Source organism: Ambystoma mexicanum, chromosome 7p, assembly GCF_040938575.1.
Source record: "Ambystoma mexicanum isolate Mex_15411 chromosome 7p, UKY_AmexF1_1, whole genome shotgun sequence".
Taxonomy (NCBI): Eukaryota; Metazoa; Chordata; class Amphibia; order Caudata; family Ambystomatidae; genus Ambystoma; species Ambystoma mexicanum.
Window position 1 is genome coordinate 816,730,895 of NC_090939.1, and position 24,841 is coordinate 816,755,735.

General features: G+C 44.7%; 1 protein-coding gene across 14 annotated transcripts in view; it reads right to left on the bottom strand.

Moving 5' to 3' along the window:
• ADGRG2 (adhesion G protein-coupled receptor G2) overlaps positions 1-24,841 on the bottom strand; it is an 835,692-nt gene that overhangs the window by 332,604 nt on the left and 478,247 nt on the right. The gene's annotated exons all lie outside the window — the stretch shown is intronic.

Genomic DNA, 24,841 nt, shown 5'->3' on the forward strand with positions numbered 1-24,841 from the left:
CATTAGTCACTGCCTGTGCTCAGAAAGGCAGGGAAAGACTGGACACCATGCAAAATCAAGTGGATTCAGGGAAACCAGCAACGTTGAATGTTTGGTTCTCCATCAGGTCGCAGGTTTCCATTCATCCCATTTCCATTTTTTTGATGATTGCATGTCAAGGCCACCACTTTCTCCATACTGATATTCCCTTCTACAAACTATTGGGATCTGGGTCTTCTGTCCAATTTATTCAATTAGCGTTATCCAACACTACATCTTCCAGCATTCAAAAACATGTGCAGCAAGGGAAGGTCTTAGTGACATGTAGTCATCTGGCCCCAGGAAGAGGTGTAGAAGGGAGGGGGATTGGCACCTTGCTATGTAACATCTTTGAACATGTGTTGGGTGAAAACGTATACATTACAAATATGCAGCAGACTGATAAATGGTTGGAGACTGGCCAATGGTTAGAGAGAGGGAAGTGCACCCGTCACCCTGCCCCAATTTCTAGCCTTCCTTAGAGCAGAGTTTTCTGAATTCAGGTGTGAAAGGAGAAGTTGGGTGGGTGTTATGGCAATTCATGCCATACGCATTCATTTGTTACAGTGCAGTACAAAATAATCCCTTCCTTGTTCGACTTATTGGCCTGGCTGCCTGCATTGACCACCATGTTGGTCCCGCTTAGTTGCTCGCCTCTTTCTCCTCCTCGTGGACACCATTCATCTCTTCATTCATGCAGTGTCTTTTCCATTACTTGCCCCATGTTGTCATCTCTTAACATTTCCATGTGCGACACTTCTTCCGCCTCAAACATCCACCATTAAGCCTCCACACACACCTGCCGCTTGGGAACTTTGGGCTTCTCAAGGCTTGCTAAGCTCTATTTGAACTATGAAGGAGGGCGGGGGTTGTCTTTTGATGTGAAGGGGTTGTTGGGTCACTCTGGTCTGGAAGCGGGCGGGAAAGAAGCAGCTTCCTACAGGTCTTGCCTTCAAGTTGTGTGTCACTGTCCTGATGTGGGGAAAGAGAGGGCACTAAACACATTTGGGGTGGGTGGAAGGAGTTCAAATGGTTGCAGTGCTTAGAGGCTTGCACAAGTACCAACAAGTCTGCCAGCAAACACCTTGCTTCACAGGATGGCACTTAATCTGAGTAAGAGAGGTACTTAATCTGAGTAAGAGATCCTCATACAGGCATGCATGGACCAATCAAAGGCCTGCCATTGCTCAGAATGCAGAGCTGCCCCCTCATTACTCCTATGCTCACACAATCCCGTGTACAGCCGATTTGGTTTTTACTTTGCTAGTATTTTATAGTTTATATTATATCAGTGGTTCATATTTATGTTGGTAACATTCCACTACTGCATCAGTCCTTCCAAGTTGACAGTTTACATGCCACTGTTGCATGTCAACATGGTGGGCCTCATTACGACCCAGGCGGTAAGTTACCGCCTGGGCCGTGACTTTAAAGGCTTTAGATTCCTTTAAAGGTAAGATGGGGTACTTATGCCTAGGGAATATTTGGGTAATTCTTGATTGGAAAGTACTTTTTTGTCTATATGACTTACTAGGGTGAGGCTTTGTGTTTGCTACACTCTAGGAAAGACGTTTGACTCCCTTGGAATGCTATTAAGCAAAATAGAATTTTGACTTAGGAAGTTGTGGATATGACTCCAGACCTCAGAAATTAATAACTTCCTGAACTGAGTGCTATAAAGGTATGAACCTTCCTTTTTGTCTATTCCATTCTGTCTATTTCTGTGTGGTTTACCTTTTGTACATTTAGGAACACATAGAGCGTCTTATTGGTTTGTCTATGAAAAGCGAACTTGAAACTGTGTATCTGAATTGGGTTTGAGAAAAAGTTTTGAACTTTGCCCAATAGAGAGCAAAGTCAGTATTGAAATGGAGGTGAGGCCACACTCTATTAGACTGTGTAAGGACCATAGTGAAGGTTCTGAATAGGTGTGTGGTCTTGATGATTGTACTATGCATTGGTAAGCACGTTTTGATGAGAACAGGTGGGATAGGTGCTAGATATATCTCTCTCTAACACTATGAATAGTGAAGGACAAAATTGTGATTGTCTATTAAACTTGTTTAAATGGCTACAAGTTTTAAGCATTAGTATTTGATTAAATATATACTTTATGCATCCTAATGGTGATTGCGACGAGTTAGGTTAAGTAAAATAACCCATCATGTCAATGTAGTAATAAGTTTTTGTATTGTATGTATCCTCAATTTTAGAAACCGGAATTACAGAGAGAAGTCAAAAAGAAGCACAAGACAATTTTTCGCCCCTGAAGAATGTCCGGTTATTAACAACATTCAGGACAGAAACTTATATAAGTCGGGCTTAGCTGTTACGCACAGTAGCAAATAAGAACAGTTGAATTAGCTACTGTGGAGAATGTTCAAGTAGTTGTTTAACTTGAAGATGTGTGGTGTTACCACCACTTTTATAACATTTTGTATTTTTTATGTGATTTAATGCTTTTTTTATGAAAATGTTTTTTGATACTTGTGCTGTTTAGCAAATGAATTAAATATGATATTTTAAATATTGAATACATGTCATTTATGAAATTTAATATAGCCTTTAATTGGTGAGTGGGCTATGTAAACAGGTTTCAGATTGTTGTGGATAACGTATTGGGTTTATGTACATGTCTCTTCTTTCTTGATTAAATAGATATTATATCCCCACTGTGTAGGAGGGATTATCACCTTAGTGTGGGGCAACCCGCGTATGAATTTATGTAAACTACGTTTACGCCATGGTGGTTGGCGGACTTACCGCCCCATTCCGACCTTGGCAGGGCGGTAAGTCCCCAATCCCCATTTACCCTTCCCCATTCCCATTTTTGCCCCATAGGGCATAATGGGAGTGGGGAAGGCGTTAATTACGCCACCGTAAATTACGGTGGCGTAATTAACGCCATGGTCCCTTAGCGCCATGGATTTTAACACCTGCTAAAAGCAGGTGTTAAAAGCGCCATGGCGCTAAGGGACCTCGTACTCAGGCGGTAAGGGTCGGCGCTGTTAACGCTGCCGTAAACCCCTTACCGCCTGGGTCGTAATGAGGCCCGATATGTACCGCTTAACACTAAGGTCGGCCTGTTCGTAAGGAAACAGAAGCCTAGGAAGATACAATGATTTGCCCAGAATAACAGACTGTGTTCAAGTGGGGTGGCTGCGACGTGACCTTGTACTTTATTGCTTCACGGCTCATAAATGAACAAGAAGCGGACTTCGCTTCTTTGACACCAAATGTAGGATGTGTTTTGCCCCCCGACTTCAAACTGCTTGGAACCATAGACAAGGGCATCCTATGCAATCATGCAAACCAAATGATGCAAATTGCCCCTCGCCCCCACACGTGTTGATAAGATTACTTGCCAGTATTCATTACTCCTAGTTCTACTTTTCCTCGTCCCAGTACTTACCTTTAAGGCTCTGCTTCCTTTTCAGGAACCCTTTTCGAAGCTTTCTTTTTGTTCTGTTCCACCTTGGGCGATATAACCTCCCCGTTAACCATGATCCTTCAGTTTTTACACAACAGCCAAGTCATGGAGGCCTTCGCCGCCAGGGGAGGGAGAGGAGGGACATCCGTATTGGGGTGAGAAAGAGTAGGACTCAGAGTAATGAACATTACCGGTAAGTAATCCGATCATTACTTCCATCTCCCTCTTTCTCGTGCTAGTATTTACCTTTGAGAAATACCAAAGCAATCCAGATGGAGGAATAGGCCAAAATGATATGGTATGATAGGTCATTTATAACGCGCTTAATACCCAGAGGTTTCTAAGCGCAGACATGGGGATCAAACCTGTGTTGCTCTGTGTCGTCTTGCTTCCAAGACAAGCACGTTGCCTCTGAGCTATCCTCTCGGGACAAAAAACAACAATAACAAAAAACTCATACACCGAATAGAATGCATAGCCACCCCACCACCAAACTATGTTGTGCATCAGAAAACAGTGAAGGCCAGATTTAATGAGTCCCAGATTGCAACACCGCTATCCAAAACGAAGTTGACATGGGCCCATCCACATACAACTGTCAGTGTTTAATAAATGTGCTAGGACTAACCCACGTGACTGTCTTAAAAATGTCCTGCACAGACACACCCTGCACATTGGGCCAAGAAGTAACCCCCCCCCACCTTGTGGAAGCCCCTAAACAAGTCCCTTACGACGTTGGTCAGAGTGCTCATGTCCGAGTCCACCTACAAATGGTTGTTGGCGATTCTTTTGGACCAACACTCCCTACTACAAAGGTCATAATAAATGGTCTGTTTTTCTGATGGGCTTTGTGTGGTCAACCTATTCTAACACAGCCCTTTTTAGATCAGGAGAATGGGGATCCGGAATGGAGGCTGGTAGTACTATTTCCTGGGACCTGGGTAACATGGAGGACACATTGAGAACAAAGGCTGGGCCACAGCACAAAATGAGAGCCTCATTGCAAACCTTCAAAAAAGGGAGTCTGCATAAAAGAACACAACCTCACCCTACCTCCTGACCAGTGACAGCAACCAAAAAGGTGCTCTTTTAGGTATATGTCAAATCAACAGACTATTGGTTCAAAAGGGGTCTTCTGTAACATGTTAAGAACTAATGGCAGATCACATGGAGCGTTGCTAGACAATTCCACCAGGCTTGATCAAGCAATACTATTAAGCAGTTTTGTTACCAGAACCTCACCTTCTGGGGGAGAGCACCATTGTTCTCAAAAAGGCCCTAATCGTTGCCCCCTATGTTCTTAAGGAGGACAGAGCCAACCATTTCAAATACATTTCACAAAGGGACTGCAATATCTCAGGAATCCCACATGCAGGGACTGGGAGATTCTTTCTGCCGCAGCATGCTACAAGTTAGCCCAGTGACGTTCATATGATTTAAGCATAAAAGACCTTTGCGCTTTCTGTACTGATCCCATAATTTGGATCAAAAGACCTAAATTTTTCAATACTCTCCTTTCAATTTCCAAACCTTCAATTGAATCAGATCAGGAGAAGGACAAGGCCCTCCCTTCCTAAAGATGGGATGGCCATCTGTGCAACACCCAACGAGGTTCCAATTGGAATTCTAGAAGCGCAGGGAATCATCCCGTCGTGGGCCAGAAAGGTACCACTAAAATAGCTGTGTCTAATCTCTCCCTTATCTTCCTGATCACTCGCAGTACCTGAGGAATAGGAAGGAAGGTGCAGACTAAGGTCCATGGTCAATCTAGGATTATGGCATCCATTTGCCCGGCACCCTGGGTCGGGAACCTGGAGCAGAATATTGGGACTTGAGCATTCGGAGGAGACACAAATAGAACTATTCGTGGAGTCCCAAACTTTCTGCAAATTTCCCCAAACACTCGCCCTCGTAGAGACATCTTCCCTGATACTGGAAAACTTCTGCTGGGTCTGTCTCCTGCAATATGGTCTATGCCTTGGGTGTGGACCGCATTCAGAGAAGACAGGTGTTTCTCCCCCAAAAGGACAATAGACATTGCCAGGGTCCCCAGAGATCGTTGCCTTGTTCCCCCATGATGCTTAATGTAAGATATGGCTGTCATACTGTTTGTTCTCACCACTTCTGCCCAATCCTGTATGAGGACACCGAAGAACATCAAGGCCTTGCCAATGGCTGCTAGCTCCTTTCAATTGGATTAGTGTCTGAGTTCTTCCGGAACCAAGTCTCCTGATGACTCTGTGCCAGTAAGTTCGCCCCCATCAATAGATGCTGGCGTAGGTAGTAAAAAGATCTGACTAAATGGAAACAAGCTCATGTCCCTCTCGAGGTGAGATAGAGAGGTCCACCACTAAAGACTTTCCTCATGGAGTCTGTCTTTTGTCTTCAAGATCCTGCCATTGTAAATTCGGGACACTAGCCACCAATAGGAATGGTGGTGGATCAACAGTGGCCGCAAATGAAGTCTCGGCCAATGGACTATCAATCAATTTGTTTATTTTGGATTGCATTAAATCCATTAAATATCACAAGTAAAATCAACACAGTACAAAACAACAAGTTAAAACATAGATTAATTATAAAAAGGCATACAATTAGATCAACATCACAGCCCCACAATGATGTTAAAGAGTAACAGATCAGCAACACCTATAAAACACACAAAGTAAACTACTACAGAGACATTGGATTTACAGTACTAGGCAGCTTTCAAGTAGCTGCCAAAGGCAAAGGCAACCCCAACATCAGGGAGGGATAGCAATAACATAAAGCCATTCTCCACTGCCTTAAGCGGGACTATCTAAGAAAGTTCAAAAGTTACAGTTTATGGACATCATTATAGGCAGGACAGAATACGAAGTGCAGCAGGGTTTCCCACTCACCGCACAAACAGCTTCCATCACCATTTGACTCGCCATTACATGTTATTGCTTTAAGATGGAAGACATTTAGCCAAGCTTTGGTCAAAAGAGACTGATATGAATTTGGAACCATAGTGAGATACCCAGCTGTTCCCGCTACAGGTCGTAACAGGAGATACAGCCTGACGGAAGTCTTACACATGTGTCCGTCCTCCCTAATGTTTCCCAGGACCGACTAACATTTCTCTTTGAGAAAATGAATGGGGATATGTACAATATTTCCTGGGTTTTCAAAGCAGTCACCCAAGGCCACAATCCACAAGGATCTTTGTTAAATGTAAGCCACTCGATTTTTTGGCAGTTCCCTAGCCATTGTACATTGCTTAGTAACAGTCCAGTCAGTTTTCCATCTTTGCTTGACAACACCGTACACCACAATCAAATCGGCCACAATGATAGTAAATCAGTTAATAAGACCAGACCTTTCACCAAATGCAGAAGATACAATGATGTAGAAGAGGGCACACCCAAAAGATGTGCAACAAAAATATTTTTCACCCTCTGTAAGGTCTCCAGATTCCCACTTGCACATAACCTAATTCACTTCCACAGGTCCTGGAGGCTAATGCCTCTCTGCTGAAGATTTCCTACATTTGCTAGACTGAGTGCTGCTTCATAGATAGTTTTGACAAATCTGAACAGGTCACCAGTAACTTGGCTCATTGTAGACCTCTGATATTAACATTAGTCTGCCAAGTAAGCTGTTGGTTACAACTAAACCGAAGTTAGGAAAACACATACAATCTGGTAGTCTGAGGCCATTTAACATTAGCAGGGGCCTTTGCTTACTACTAGAAAAACACATGATTTAACATTACTCAGCATTAGCCATCTAACAGCGGGGCATCATATAGTTACCATAAGTATGAACAAGTGCCTGCAAAGATTTGGCAGTTCTAGGAAGCAGCACTGCGTCGTCTGCATAACTTAAAACTGGCAGCCTTCTGCCTCAGCAATGTGTTACATCATTTGTGGCTTCTAGAGTTGATGAAAGGTAACTTACATAAAGGTCAAACAGCAGGCGTGCAAGAACACACATCTGTCTCACTCCCTTCCTCGCCATGATGGGGTCACTCAATTCACCCTCCTTGCCATAGTAAACAAGAAAGCAAGAATCTATATTGGGAGCCTCTATCATCTTGATGAGGGGCCTTCGGATGCTCAACTTGTCAAGGGTCAGTAAAAGACCCTACTGTCCACGTGGTCAAAGGCCACACTCATCCGTACAGACCCCGTAAACAGGAGATCCCAAGAGAAGAGCGTATTTTTTGCCAAAATCAAATATAGATGTAGGCACTGATTGACATTGCCCATACCAGCCCTAAAGGCCAGTTGGGTATCTCACAAAATGGCCATGATCCCTCACCCAGTCTTCCGGTTTGTTCAGTTATATCCCCAAAAAAAGCTTAGATGTCCTGACCAGCAGGGTGACTCGGCGGTAAGAAGATGGCAGGGACATATTTTATAAATTGGCACATTAATTCCGGTTTTTAAACTTCCTGGAACATGCCCAGGCTAATAATGGCATTGAACACAAGTCAGAAAAGGGGTCCACAGATCTGTGTTGACACAGAAAAGGTCATTTGGGAACCTGTTTTTACCGGGGCTTTAAGTAATTTTAGTCTTCCAATTACTGATACCAATTTCCTAACTGCTGAGGGAGTCAAAACCTCTTCATCTGGCATCATTATTAGGGCTATACAAAGTGAGGAAACCCTTAGTCCAATCCTTCGGAAACAAGAATATCTGGGGCTTACGAAAAAAACATGTCTTACCACTTAATGATTCTGGCTACAATCCTCCAAAAGGATTTAGAATTATTGGACGTGGCAGCAAAGGGCTTCACAGTGGTTCCTAGCAAACCCTGCCTTCCTGTTTCTAAGTTCTAGATTATAGAACCTCCTCCTTAACCTGATATCCTTGTCATTAGGGAGAGCGGGTTTAAGAGCTGCAAGAAGTAGCCCTTTCTTAGTCTTGCAGCTAGCCAAAAGCCACAATTTTGTCCTGGCATGGCTGCAGCTCCAAATAGGCTTTCCACTTAAAGAAAGTGTCCTTCAGTTAGCCACATAAAGGCCCAAGGCATTGATGATATCTGTTGGGGAAGACTGAAAAATTAGGACCGATCATGGAACAATGGAAACACGTTTTTAGGTTGGACCTACTGTCAATCAACGACCTCTAGATCCCTTATGCAGTTAAATCTGTTTGAAATTGTAAGATCTGCTGCAAAGCACCCAGTACCCCCAGGACGAATTAAAGTGCCTGAATCCTGATGATATCCATGTTTAACATATTAGTCTGGAGCGATCAGTCAGCAGCCAAGCCTATGCCTGGTCGCCTAGCATTCCCCTCAACCACTGGTTTACAGAAAAAGCCTATGGGGAGAAAATAATTTGACAGAGTCAATCGACTTTGCAAGCGCCACCATAGCAACAGCGATGATTTCAAGTTATGGTTATACAGTCATCCTGAAACCATTTCTTTGCAGGTCGAACCCAAGTGGAATGACTTGCCATTAGGAGGTCTCTACTTCTCAGTAAAGTTATGGCACAGACATTCCTAACATAATGAGTCAGTTTGTTCATTAATGAAACCGCCTTCTATACTAGAGACAGTGTCGATGCATTCCTCAGCACAACAACTGAAGAAGCTGCTTGAGGTGGTAGATCTAATCTAAATTAGTTGTTGGATTTCCTAGGAGTCCTACCAAGACTGCCTCCGACCAGGGTCTCTCATCCCCACTTCTTTCGGACACTCAAGATTGCCATGGATGGGTGCAGTATCATTCCGATTTACAATCTGAGAGGAGAGATCCATATTCCCTGCGGTCAGGTGGACTTTACAATAACAATAGGCTCATTTGAACCGATTTTGGCTTTACCCCCGATTAGTCAGTACCCTTGACCCATAGCATGTGATCCCTTAGCAGTCTTAGGTATATGATCCAGAACTCTACAATTTGCTTTTGTGGCATCAGGGAGTATGCTTTCTTCCGCAATGAAAGGTTTAAGCCCACGTCCGTCCTTCGCAGATGCTACATTGGGCTTAGTGCACTGAACTCCGGTCAGACATGTAATGCTTATTGCAGTTCACACATATTTCACACCTCCTTAATGCCCCCAAGAATGAATCTACTTCACCTTCTAATCTCATCAGTACCTCATGAATATGAAGTACCCGACTTTCCATAATGGTAACCAGTTTCCCAAAAGTGCATTCAGGGTATGTGTCCTTTAAATTGAGTGTTCTGGTAAGACAGAGCTTAGAACGACCAGCCTTTTGAGCATTTCTGAGAACACCATCACCACAGGCTATGCCCCTTGGTGTATCCTTGTTTCCAATTTCCCTTTCCTGCCTAAGGTCTGGGATTGCAGGAGCATTGTTCATTGTGTGTTCTACCTGATGAAGAACAGCTTCCAGATCATCAGGGATAATTTCCAATATATGCTTACTTACAATTGATTTTTCTGCAAGCAAAATTCGTTCATCAAGGGCCCCAACCACCTTTATTTAAAAAATGTTCAAGAGTACCCCTCCCATTTGCAGCCGCCCTCCGACCTAGTATTCTATTTTCTCCCGCGGCCCCAATGTCCCAGGTAACCATCCTTCACTGTTTTTAGCCACTTTGGGCTTCTTCTTAACCGTTAACCCGATCTGATCGCAAGCTTTGCATTTAGCCAGCCCCTGATTAGATATTATTTACTTAAAAGGGAAAAAAACAGGGATTTGTACCAGAATCCCATACAGTACAAGAGGGGGAAGTGCTTAGGAAATTCACCTAAAAAGCAAACACCAAGATTAGAAAGCACCAAAGTGCAAGTGCCAATAGAGTGTCGCAATACAGTATGTACAAATGTGCAGATGTGTATATGTGTAATAATGCAAAATACAAATGGTGAGAAACAGTAAAACACAGGTTAAAACCACAATTAGTATTAAAATTAAAATTAGAATTAAAATTAATTAACCATTACAAAGTCTGACTTAACATACTGAACAGAAAGGGGCATGCCTGATTCGCTTAAGGGGCTTGTCTCAAGTGTCTCCCCACCCCGTATGATTCAGTGGTGAGTCCATAGTGTCCCAGACCTGCTGACCAAAGTAGTAAGCAAAGACGATAGGGGCCAAACCCAAATTTGAATACAGTGAGGTGAAAAGACCACACCAGAGGCCAGCCTAAATACAGAAAAGACGGTTTCTGCCTCAGGATTCACTCCTGAATGCTGGAGACACCAGCCTTCCGCCATTGGGGAGCAAAAAAGTTCTGCAAGACCACAAGTCGCCACTCCAAGGGGTTGCTGTCGCCCCTTGGCCAGTAAGTAGGCTGGAATACAGTAACCGTCACACTTTGGCTACCTTCACACCACCCTCGCCCCACCTCCCAATAAGTGAAAGGAGGGCAAATGCAAATACAGGACAAGGTTCACCTTCTAGTATGCTTTAGGACTGAAAAGGAAGGAGGAAACTGGAATAACTGGATGGTTCCACAGACACGTTGTGCACAAACATCCTCATTGTGACAAATCTTGCCACCTGCAATCAGTCCCCTCACATATTCATTCTAGATGAGGCAGCTCACCAGACTGCCATCATGGTCAACTGCCAGTGCCCTAGTGCGCAAGCGCTCAGGTCCTTCCACAGCCCCAACTGCCTGCGCCCTTGACTGCGTGGACTTTGCCACAAGGAGAGTGGGGCCTGGTCAGGCATAATTGCAGAGCACAGGACTACAAATACACATTAGGCCATGTGCCACTGGAGCCATCCAAAGCCGAGTGCCCTGTCTAGAGATAGACAAACTTTCCCTTCCCTTTGTTACAAATTGAACTCCGAGATTTGCAGGGTCTGGGAAGGCATCAACCGTTATTTAGGGATATTTAACAGAACCCCCAAACTGAGCAAGGACTGGCAGACTTTGTGAAGAAGTTTTAGGATCAAACTTCCTGTCTGCACGCCCTGACTAATCAATCATCCAAACTGGTGTACACCTGGATGCCCTCCTGATGGAGGGATACAACTCTTGGGGCCGACAGCTTTCCGAGCACCCTCTGGGCTGATATCAAGCCGAATGGAGGGTCTCTGAACTTAAAATGGCCTGACGCTTGCATCCCTCCCTTTTATCCAGGGGAAGAAGCAACCAACAATAAACTGGGACTTCGTGTTCAAGTACTGACTGCACACACAGGTTGATTTATTCATAATGTGTGATGAAGTATCATGAGTCTTCAAGCTGCAACTTAACAGGTTTGTATGCATTATCATTTACAACATTTAATTGAATCCACTACATCTGAAAGCTTAACAACTAATCCGGAGCAAACAAATAAGTACATGGTAAGAATCTACAGCAACGTTTGGTACAAAAATATAGGTTTCCAGAAGCCTAATCAATTGATTAGCCAACAATGGGGATTACCACCAAAATGAGGATAGTTCCCACATGGCAATTTGTCTGTTATTAAAGCACAGGGCTCAAAACTAATGAAATGGGGTAAGATCAAATGGGTGCACCTTTAAAAAAAGAAAAAACACAACACATCAAATTGCAACTCTGGTCATGTCATTTATTGCTTAAAATGTGGTCTTCCTTAAATAGACCATGTTTAAGAACAGGAAATTGTGACAACAAAAATATTTTAAAAAAAACAATCAAAGCAACACTCCCGCGAGCCAGGACGTCCTGACCCTGTCACTTTCCTATGAAGACCAGTAACCGGCCACGAAGGAGAAATACACCTGCAAGAGGCCCACGTGGCGATGTGCATTGCGGGATGCACGGACGCCAAAGTCATGCTGTTAATCCACCTCGGCTCCTGGCTTCTCAACATGCCTTTGGTGGTTGCTGAATCATATCCTTCTTCAGATTGATCCTCCATTTTCCAAATCTCGGCCTGTGTTCCCGAATAATTAAAATCTTTTGGCTGTGCTGGACTCTCTTTCAACAACTCTGGCACTCATTGCTAGGCTGAGAATTTCTTGAAGTGTAATTCCCTGATGCTACTTCTCTGTGCCAGGCCCAGACCATCACAGCTGTTTTGCCTCAGTGGTATGTCCTTTAAACCAGTTTACAAAGCCGATCCTTTCTTTCAGGTTGATTGTTCACACCCTTTTTAACGGTCAGCATGGCTTTTGTGCAGTATTTTGTTGCCAATGATACTGGAATGCTGGAATGACAAGTCACCTTCTACTGTTGACTGAACATGGTCTCCTGCAGATCACTGTGGATAGAACGGGAAAAAGAGACCACCTATCCATTGTAACTCAGACTGGCAGACATTTGAAAAGAAAAACATGCCACAATTATTTTCAGCTTGCATGGCAAGCAAATATTCTGTTTCTCAACACCCCTTGTCGTCTTTGATACCTGCAGCCCTGTTTTGGCCACAAGATTGCACAAAGTCTCACCAAATGCACCAAAGAAAAGAAGAATTCAAAACTGTAGGTGTCTGGTGTTCACCTCCATAAGAGGACAAATGAAGATACCAGAGAAAATTAAAACCACTCCTGTTTTTCATGATCCATTCTTCCCTCACTACTTACTTTACAATACATACCTGAAAGACCCAAAAGCTAAATGTACAATCATTTTGGAACTGCTATATATCAATAATGCACATGTAGCATTTGGGGAACTATCGAAGTATGGCTTAACATTTATGCATATCTCCAAATCAGGGAGAGTAACAGCAAACTAGCCAATGCAGAACAAACAAATCAGGCATTGAAGATTATGTATACCAGGTGGATATATGTTAAATCATGTTATTGTACAATTCTATTAAATCAAAGGACAGAATAGAAGAGATAAGGAATAGGGAAAAAGGGCAAGGAGAAATAGTTGAAGAGATCTCAAAGTGCACACAGTAGCTCGATTCACTGATCTGTACTTTAAATAATTCTTCACCGAACAGTTTTATACACCTTAGAAGATGGGAGACATAAAAAGGGATAGATCAAAACTGTTCAAGATGGAAGATAAATATGGGTGCATATGATTGTTCGGTTTCCTATGCTCGGTACCTCTAGGGGAGAGACCCAGAAGAAAAAAAGGCACCTTTTTTTAGTTAGACCATTTGATTTAACAATACAAATGATTTGTCTTGGTATTGTATCTGAAACAAGGAGTCTTCCATTAGTAGATGAAGAAATTATCTTTTCTCTTATAAGCATCCCAAGAAAGATAACTCAACATTGGAAGTTTTGTCAAGCACCAAATAACGGGTGGATAGAAAAGGAATTCTAATATGCAAAATATGAAGAGGTAATTTAGAAAAACAGTGAAAATCATGCTAGATATCGTAACCGTGGCTAAGAGTTTAATAATGGCAGAAACATGTCAATAAAAGGGAATATGATTCTGGAGTTTTTTCCTCATCTCCCCCACTGAAGCGTAGGGTCAGCATTTTTTTCCTCAACAAATAATTAAAAGAAGAATACAAGTAATTATGAACTATTAGCCGTGGACGACCAGTTTCAAAACAAACAAATATTAGAGTGCTGATTCTAACTAAAGGTAAAACTGTACATTTAAACAATTTAAATTATGTACATTCTTATAAAATAATTAGCAATTATAACCTATAATTTTAAAAACAATAAAGTACCGTATAATCCAAAATAATCTGTAGATACTCTAAATATGGTGAGAGTAGATCTTGAATTGATGCGCCCCATGTTCTTGGCTATCTGCCTTCACTTTCATCTGAGCGGGCACAAAATAATGTGATGGGGATTATAAATTAACTAATACTTCATAGTTACCACCCCAGTTTTACAGTTCTGTTAGTCTATTGGAGAAAAACGTTTCTTACCATAAAAAGGAAGGTTCTAGACATTTTAGTGCAAGGTATATGGGCTCTATGTGCCCATGAAGGCATTTATTCTCACTTCTACATCTGATTTCATGGCAAAAAAATGAATGGTCTGCTACATATGTATTGATTTGGAGTTGCGACAAAGCAGTCTCCGTCCTTCTTGAAGGCAATAACGGAAGCCGTTGCAGGTATGCGGCTACTGCTTTCTCAATGATCTCACCTAGGCAGGGAATATGGGTGATAAGCCGATAGTTACATAGATTTGTCGGAATCCAGAGTGGGTTTATTTAGCAGAGGGAGGATTTGTGTTTTTAGAGTCAATTGGAAGGTGCCTTGAGTTAGAGACTATAATCCTTAAATAGAGGATTGGAAGGCGTGAAAGCTGGAAATGGGTGGATCAAGGGAATGGCCGTGCCTGGTCACGTGAATTCATCCTCTGACAAACTGGCCTGTCACCTGCTCCAAAGGCAATACTGACTCTGTCCACACCAAGAAGAGAGCCCAAATTCAAGCCCATGTCTCGGCGGCATCTAACAACTCGGCAGAACTCTTTAAAATCTGCAAGGAACTGGGCCAACCCTGCTGCAGTCTCTACCCCCATCCCTCTGCTACCTCCCAGGCTCTTTGCAATGCCCTTGCCTCTCATTTTACCTAGAAAACCCAGGACATCCTGTCCACCTTCTCCTCCTCTTTCCCTCCACTCCACTCTCCATCCGGGCTTGCTGACCCTCCTTCAGCCAGCCCCACAACCCTCTTCTTGTAATTTCCTCTTTTCTCCCCCGATGAGGTTGCTAGACAAGTCCAATCTATGAAAGCCTCGTCAAAACCGGTTCATCCTGTTCCTCTAAAACCATCAAGGACCACATTGACACCCTCGCTCCAACCCTTGCCGATTTTTGCAACCACTCCTTTGCCTCTGGATCCTCCCTCTCCCCTCTGAAGCACTCCCTTGTGCATCCTCTACTCAATAAACCCACAGCTGATCCTTCCTGTCTAGCAAACTATCACCCAATTTCCATTACTCCCTTTCTGGGCAAACTCCTGGAAAAGCTGGCCATCTCCCAGCTTAACCTTCATTCGGATTCTGTTGGCTGTCTCCATGACCACCAGTCTGGCTTCAGAGCTGCCAGAAGCACGGAAACTGCTCTCCTGAACATCCATGAAGATCTGCTCTGCAACCTTGAATCTAACATTCCCTCTGTCCTCATCCTACTCAACATCTCCTCTGCCTTTGACACAGTCAACCATACCATCCTGCTCAACCGTCTGATAACCTGGGTATCACAGATCAGGCTCTGACTTGGCTGACCTCTTTCCTCTGATAGACCCTCCCAGGTCATACTAGGGTCCTTCTTATCATCCATCTCCCCCTATACCTGTGGTGTTCCCCAAGGGTCTAACCTCTCGCCCTGGCTCCTCAACAAATACCTAGCAACTCTCGCCCAATGCATTGCCATTTTCTGCTCAAATTTCCAGTGCTACGCTGACGACATAGCTCATTTTCAGGCTGCCCTCGGCCACCTCCTCTCCCTCTCTCATCTCTGATTGCCTTACTGCCATTCAATATTGGTGTTCCGCCAATGATCTTTGCATGAATGCTAGCAAGACTGAGATCCTCCTCATCGGTACACCTTCTCCTTCCTTTCCCCTCATTCTCTGGCTGGCCTCCTACCGCCACATGCGAGGCTAAGACTCTTTCTAAATCTACCTGCTTCTACTCTCCGCCCTCTACAACTAATCCAGAGCAGGACTGCGAGACTTGTCGTTGGCCTCAAGCCCTGGGATCGTATCTCTCCAGCTCTGAAATCTCTCCATTGGCTCCCAGTGTATGCAAGGATTACATTCAAAACCCTCTACATTGTCCACAAGGCTTTCTGGAACCTGGGTCCAAAATACCTTCAGCTATCCCTCTGCAAATACCTCCCCACCTGAGCTCTTCGCTCCTCTACCTCCAACTCCCTCAGGGTTAGTTGTTTTTCAAAGAAACAAGCTGGGGTTCGATCTCTGTCTTTGGCTGGGGCCTCCCTCTGGAAAAGCCTCCATACAGCCCCCCTCCCTTGTTCTTCCTGCATTTATCTGACCTACCCTGTCTGCTGCCTTAAACTCAGCACTTGCCACTTGCTGGCTGCACTACCATTTTTGTTGCTTTTATTATTCATTATTTATTCTGTTTTCCTTTTGCTGCAAACTTTCCTCTTCTCCCTCTCCCATGCACTTGCGCATTCTCAATATCACTGGGCCTAGTACGATCGTTGTTTTGTTTCTCCCCTGTTCCCCCCCCTTGCCTTGTTGCGCTCTGAAACACCTGTGTATGAGCGCGATAGAAATAAAATATCAATTCAATAACCAGTGTCTTCCTGGAGTTGGCTAAATGCCTTAAGTAGAGGCTTAGAAGGCATGAAAACTGGAGGTGGGCGGAGCAACTGAGTGGCAGTGCCTGGTTAGGTGACCAGCAGCATACTCAATGCTCAAGCGTCAATGCAGATAAGACCACATCACCCTGGCTCTCATCGACCTTCACTGGCTCCCACTGCACGCACAAATCACCTTCAAGTCTTGCTGCATCATCTATAAGGCAGTCGCCCTCAAGTCACCAAGTTACTTTGCGGAGAAACTCAGCATCTCCAGCAGACAGTGCACCACCAGAAGCCAGGACACGTGAGCAGGCTGCTAGTCACAATTACTTGCCACAACTGTAAAACTCCACCTCCTAAATGACAGTCAGAGTGCTGCCCAAAGTGTAGCATCGAGACAGTCACCATCTATGTAGTGGATGATGCTCTCCAAATCATGGGTAAAGGTGACACATGCCTCCTCGTCCTGCTTGACCTCTTAGCTGCATTTGACACAAACAACTGCATCCTTCTCTTCCTCCTTGCTGACAGGATGGGATTCTCTGGCACTCTCCTGAATTGGTTTATCTCCTAACTCACAGGCAGACACGAGGCAGTCCAGATGACCATAGTGACCAAATAATATCAATTTACAACCAAGGCATGTTAAAATTGTTAGATCTCCATGCACCTCAAAAAGAAAAGGAAGTCGGACCCAATTCCAAGCATCAAAAATGGTTCACCACTGAAGCAACAAAGCTTAAGAAGGACAAAAGGAACCTTGAGAGGAAATGGTTAAAAGATCCCATCGAAATTAATAAAACAAATTGGAAGATGGCAGACCACATTTACAAATCCAAGCTCATAGATTTTGAAGAAAAACTACTACAACGACATCATTAGCACTGCGTCAAACTCCACCGGAAAGCTTTTCCAGGTCCTCAAATCCATAGACAAACCCATAACACTCACCCCACCCTTTCAACCAACTGAAACAGATTGCGAGAATGTTCAGACTGCATTCCAAAACAAAATTGCCAAAGCCAGAGAAACCATCATTAACTGCTTGACCACAAACACTTCAATTAAAACCCACCCTATAGAAAACAAAAACGAGACAAATTCCAAAATTTCAATTCAGGTCCATCACACTCGATGTAATGAAGAAAACACTCTCTTGCATGAGGTGCACTTCATGCTCGGAAAATGTTTTACCACCTAAATTAATTCTAGAAAACCCTGATATCTTTGCCCCTTTCCTCACAAGAATGGTAAATGCATCATTCAGGGATCAAACTGTACCCAACATCATTAAAATGGTCACGGTCACTCCTTTACCAAAAAAACCTGACCTAAACCAACAGGACCCAGCCAATCTCAGACCTATCACGAACTGCAACTTTCTATTGAAGATTATGGATAAAATAGCTACGGAACAACTCCAAAGCTATGTAGATGAAAACAACTTACTACACGAACAGCAATCCGGATTTAGATCCAGCCATAGTACCGAGTCCGCGCTATTAGATCTTCAAACTGAAATGCTGTCTATCTTGGACAAAGGCAAATCAGGACTTTTGATATTATTGGATCTCTCGGTAGCATTTGATCTGCTAGATCACACAAAGCTCCAAGAGGCCCTTGAAAACTCAGGCAATTGTTCATCAGGGGCAATTGAATGGATTGCCTCATTTCTGCAAAACAGGTAATCTAGGATCGTCTGGGGAGACAAAGCATCAAACACCAAAACGGTTGACTGCGGCGTCCCTCAAGGGGCCAGTTTTTCCCCTTTGCTCTTCAACCTCTACATGCGCTGTCTTTGCACCATGCTATCCCAGATGGGTATTTTCTTTACCAATTTTGCCGATGATACCCAACTGGTGTTTGAACTTAGTGGGGACTACAAATTGGACAACGACAGACTCTCATCCCTATACAACACCATTGAGTGTTTGATGAAAGAAAACTGGATGTGTTTGAACGGCTCCAAGACCGAGCTTATGATATTTGGCTACACACAGGCCAGAAAGAAATGGAGTCCTTCTTACTCTTCATTCTCTATCAAGAACACCCAAATTCCTATATCAGTAAAAGTGAAGACTCTAGGAGTGTATCTTCAAGCTTCACCAGGTGCTGAAGCACATACAGCCTACCTTAAGAAAAACTGTCAGTACCACCAAATTCTCCTCAAAAAAATCAGACCATTGCTAGATCAGAAAAACAGCACGATCATCACTAGAGCCACTATACTGTCTAGACTGGATTATGGTAACTCCCTTCCTTTAGGAGCTAACAGTAAATGTTTGAAAAGATGCCAAACAATCCAAAATATTGCCGTCAGAACGATCACAGGAAGAACTTGGAGAGAACACATCACCGGAGAAAGGAAAGCTCTCCATTGGTTGGCTATGAAAGAGAGAATCTCCTTCAAGTCTCTCACCATGGTTCACCGTTGCTTATATGGCAAAGCCCAGATCTACCTCAAAAAACAATTTAAGTGGTACGAGCCACCTAGGCGGCTTAGATCCTCTAACACAGGTAAACTGCAAACCACCAAAACGCAAAGGCAGCACGGCCTTGGCAAGGCCTTCCCGACCTTGAGTATAGAAAAATGGAATGAACTTCCGACTTCATTGAAGCTCGAATCCTTTTCAGGAAAAAATTTAAAACATTACTTTTCAAATGAATTCTGGAAGCATACCACACAGAATAATAATGTAACACCGACCCCACATATCTTGTCCCGTCTTGGATTTCTGTTGTCTTGTCTACTTGTAAGCGCTCTGATGCCCGCGGGCTTTTAGCGCTATATAAACAAATAAATAAGATGAACATGTTGCGTTCTAACTGACTGCAGGTCTCCTGCGGAGTCCACCAAGGCTCCATGCTCTCACCAATCCCTTTAACCTTTACTTGGTGCCTCTGGGCACTCACCTCAAAGATCCCAATATAGCCATCCACCAATACGCAGATGATGCTCAGTTGTACATAAGAGTAAATTGCGTGCAGGACATCATTTGTCTCAGCGATTACCTAGCCATAATCCAGTCGTGGATGTCGACTGCCTACCTCAAACTAAACCCATCAAAGACTGACTTCATCCTCATCGGTCTGCCCACTAAGAAAAAACTTGTCCAACAATGGCTCAATGATATGCACCTAGAACAATTTGATCTACAACTTTCAGACTCAGCAAAATCCTTAGGCTTCACCCTTGACAGCAATCTGTCCTTCCAGAAACACATAGGCAAGAAGGCCCAGATAGCCTGGCTCAGAATCTCTATCCTTCCAAAAACCAAACGCTTCCTCCCGCCGCAGGACTCCCGGACCGTAGTGCAAGGCCCTGTGGTCTTGCACATCGATAGGGGAAATGCTGTCCTAACCGGGCTCCAAGCTGCTCATTTGTCTCTCCTAAAAGTAGTCCACCACGCTACAGCACATTTTATTACCGGAGCATAGAAATTTGACCAAATTACCCCTATCCTATGTGAACTACATTGGCTTCCAAGCCAGGTAACTGTTCAGGACTGCATAGATCATCTACAAAGCAGTCATGGAGTAGCACACCTGCTAACCTGGCCGGTAAACTCCACATAGCTGGTGGCACACGCTCCTCGCGCAGCAAATCGACAAACCGACTTGAACCACCAGTCCACAATCTTTCTTTTGTCATGCACCCACCCTCTGGAACTTGATCACGGTGTTGGCTCGGAATGCCCCCACAATTCTCCAATTTCACAAATCTCTGAAAATGTGGCTCCTTCAACAACACCGGACCAAGGACTAATTCCAATGGACGCACATACCGATGCTCAGACCTCACAGTGCTGCGCTACCGTTAAAAGATGCGAGCCCAAATGCCGGCTTCCCACATTATGTAGAGCGCTCTGCTGCTCTCGAGCTAGGTCCCCGCTTTGAACAATAAAATAAAAACATTTGAAGTTCCTATACATCGTTTTTATTTTGATCCAGGGTGGCTGGCATTAAAGACATTGTCAACTGCAAATAAACACATTGCCCAGTTGCACTTTGACAGAAAGAGAAACACCTCTTGGATGCACAGAGCTGGTATAAGCAGGTGCTAGACACCTTGCTAATCTGAAGGCTCATTGATGGTGCTGGGTGAAACTCTGCTCCCAGATTTCTGACTTTTTTGAAAGGGACAAGGGCAGGGCCAAAGACAATAGGCAAGCACATTTTAGGTCAGTCGTAGACCTGCAAGACTAAGGCTCTGGTCTTACTTGACAACAGACGAGATTTCCTTCCTTGGCAAGATTACCGTAAAGCAGGATTTCTGTCTTTTGGTGCATTCAGTTTGAGACTGTTGGCATTCATACAGATATTTACTTGCTCCATACAGAATCTAAATCATCCTGCAACTTTATCCTGAGAGTTTCATAGGCGAAGTAGGACTTGGGTATCATTGGTGTACATATAAAGTTGTAGATCGAACATGAGACTTTGGTCAGCCGATTGATTCATATAGATATTAAATAGGAGCAGGTTCAATGAAGAGCCTTGGGGAACCCCACAATTAATTGCCGTCGGTGAGAATTGAAACCATTTAACAGTTTGATAAGAATGATGACAACCACGTCAGGGCTGTATCTTGGGGATGCCTACTCTGCAGAGTTGCTCAATAGAATGGGGTGAGCCGCGGTGTCAGATGCTGCTGACATATCTTTTGATATCAGTGGCCCTACAACACCTCTACATAGTGCCACATCGGCCATTCTGGTGGCCTCTGTATCCATGGTTCAGGAAGAGAAGGGTGAAGAAAGAGGCAAGTGTGAATCCTGAGGTCTTCGTCTGCGTGCGACAGAAGTACCAAATTCCTCTTTGCAGCAATCTTTCTAGGTGGTTTATAAAGGTGACTCTTAGGTTTCAGGCTACCCAGAGAAGCAAACCCAACATTGATTTGCTATGAACTCTAGTACCAATGTCTGGTCTGGAAGATGGGAGTGCACGTGTGGTACAGGTTAGAGGTGTTGAAGAGTCATGCAGATGTCTATGGTCCTGCAGTGGTTAGTGTGGTGGCAGTAGTGCTAACAAGCTTTAGGATGCAGTATACAAGGGCATATGTATATTCAGTGTAAGGTGGGATTAGATTGAAAAGGTGAGTAGGGCTGGATCTCTGCAGTCCTTGGTTTCATTTTTAGGTTTGTTGGGTGTTACCTTGAGAATCTTCCAGTTACCTTGCTCCTGTCTGGTGAGTGTTTATTGGAAGGCCTTGAAGGTCATGTTCCTATGGTTCATGGTTGGGAAAAACCCTGTATGTTTTCGACCAATGAGCAGGCATAGTAGTGATGCAATAAAAGAGTGCATCAAATCCTGTCTCCAATGTGGAGGGTGCTTGCCTGAGACTGAGTGGATTGCAATGGTCGCTCCAGTAATCAGCTTCACTTAGCTACTCTAAATACCTGCTCTTTTGTCAAACACGCCTCTGACATCTGTCTCCTTCTTTAAGACCTTGATGCCCTCACCCTTACTGAGAGGTTGTTCAATGCCAGCTCTGTCACTGCTCTTGACAGTCTCCTTCCTGATGGCTCCAAAATCCTCTCCAAACCCAGGCCCCACCAGCCAAGGAGTGGCCCTGATTTTCCTTGTGTGGGTCCCTGCTTCCATCATACCTACTGAAGCCTACTGCTCTTTTGAATGCCTCGTCTGTAGGCTTGGGGTCTCTCCTGCTCTCTCTCTCACCCTCGCTACCATCTGCAGGCCTTCCAGCCCCATTTCTCTCTTCATATCTGCATGGACTGTCTTTGCCTCCACCCTCTTGACCTCTTCTTCCAAACTCCTCCTCCTCGGTGACTTCAATATCCACTTCAACTCTCTGAATCAGCTACTTAACGGTTCCTTGACCTCTGACTCCCGCTCTCTCACTAGTCTTCCTTCCGGTCTGACCCTCTGAGCCAAACACACTCTGGAGGCCTTCATCTATGGAGCCAGCTCTAACCCAGTCACCACCACCTCTCCTGGTCTGACCACTCTCTCCACTCCTCCCGCTTGGGGCCTCTCTGCCCTCTATCTGAGCCGCCCCCCCTCTGCTAGCCTCCTTTGCAGTCATTCGAACGATGAAGTGAATGTCAGTTGCTGCTCTTGCTTCCACTTTCACCCCCCACCCCCTGCTTCGGACTCTCCCTCAGATTCTCTTTTTGCAAACCTGCAGCTCTCCATCACCAACAACCTCGACATACTTGCACCTGTCATGCAGATCTGCCTGAAACCTGCCTCTAAGTGCAACGCTTGGTATGATTCAGATCTAACATCTCTGAAACGCAAGTGCAGAGATGCTGAATGGAAGTGGCAGACCTCGGGTTCACCCTCTGACAAACTGGACTGTTGCCTGCTCCAAAGACGATATCGTTTTCTGTGCACTCCAGGAAGAGGACCCACATCCAAGCCCACATCTCTAGTTCCACTAACACGGCTGGACTTGTCAGAATCTGCAAGGAACTGCAGTCTCCACCTCTCTCCTTTCTTCACAGGCTCTCTGCACCACTTTGGCCTCCCATTTCACATCAAAAACTCTCCACCATTCCCACTCCTGCCTCTCTTGGCTCCCCTCCATTAACCCCACACTCTCCTCCCTCTCGACTGTAGCACCTGATGAGTTCCCTAAAGTTGTCCACTCTATGAAGGTCTCAAACAGGTGCTCCCCTGTGTTAGGGTTATTCCGGGGGCTGGCAGAGCCGTGCCGTCCCCCTGACCTCCGGTTACCGGAAGGCCCCAACTCCTTCCCTGCCCAAAGAAGTCGAGGTCCACACAAGGAGCAAGTGGTACTGCCGTTTATTACAGTAAACGGGGATCATCTATTTGGAGTACTCCAGGCAAAATCACAAACATTCTGGCTCGCAGGCCAGTTTTGTAGGAAGGTGACAGTGATACCTGTGTCACACAGTGGGTCCCGTCCCCAAACCTATCACCATCCAGTATTGGATCCCTGAGTGGTAAATTCAGTATGGGAACATATAGGATGCAATATTATTGGATACTGCTATGTCATGCGGTGTGCCTGGATCATCCCTAAAAATTGTTACTTGGAAAGTGTTACATTGGAAAACCCGGTGATTGATTGGTAGGTCCCACCACCTGCTCTTAGCCCCCAGTATCCTGATTGGCTGCGCACCAAAGCCTGGGACAAACTTTTTTCCCAGCCTGCAAGGCGCCTGGCCATGAATTCAGTGCATCAGCAAAGTGTGACTATGACAGTGAGTACAATGGTGTCTATACTATTGCCATGAGAGAGCTCCAGTCCCAGCGTATAATGTTGCTGTGATGCTGCGATTGTTGCAAACGCTGTCTCAGTCATGGCTGCCTTGTCTTCTCAGTCTTCTAGGTCTTGGCATCACGTCAGCTTCGGCCGAGTCACGTGTGCGGCCACCATGTGTGAGGCTGAATTACTTTGATTTGTTTTATATTTTATACAAACTGTCCTCTGCTGTGGCCAGGATCACCTTGGCTCGGTGTGTGTGGAATGTCTGTTTGCAACATCGTTGACGTGGCTGCTGGAGTCCCTGCCATGGCTTATTCTTACTACTCGGAGTTTCTGTGAGACGATCTTGGCTTGTTGGATTTTTCCTAAGGCCTACTTTGGCTCTGCATGTGTATATCTGCATAATGTCCATAGGGTTAAGATGAGGCATGGTCGGTCAGGTCCCTGGAGTGCTCCTGTCCTTCCATAGGGTTAATAGCGAGTAGCATCTGCAAGCATGTACACAAGCTTTTCTGGCATTTTGCGTTTCTGCTGTGCTGAAGTGGCCTAAGTGGCAAAATAATAAATGTGCAGACAGTATGTATATGTTACTGTTCTCTATCTGATAGAACTGTATACATATATTTTTCATGTTGGTTGGTGTGTGGATGTCCCGAACTATGTCGTTATGATGTCTCCAATGACGTGTAGCATGGCTTTGCGGTGTTTAGTCGATTCGGTCCATGTAGTCTCCTGCTTGGTCTTGTCTCTCCTCGCTCACCTTGGGTAGTGTTCGCACCACCGCAGGGTTGTAGAGTCGGCTGGCCGGGTATCTTTCATAGTGCGTGCCCATGGTGGGGGCAGTGGCGATCGGTGTGAATTCATATGGTCGGCTGTCATGTCGTGGATGCTTCTTCCGGTTGTGGGGTCCATCAGTAGGGAAGGTATGCTCCGATTTTCCCTCTTCACCTGTTCTTCTAGAACCTTTATGGACAACATCTCCTCTCTTGCTCCGGCTCTTGCCGATTTCTGTAACTACTCCTTCGCCACAAGCCCTTCCCTTCTCCCTCAAGCACCCCTTCCTGCACAGCTAACTATCATCCTATCTCCATCACCCCCTTCCTGGGTAAAGA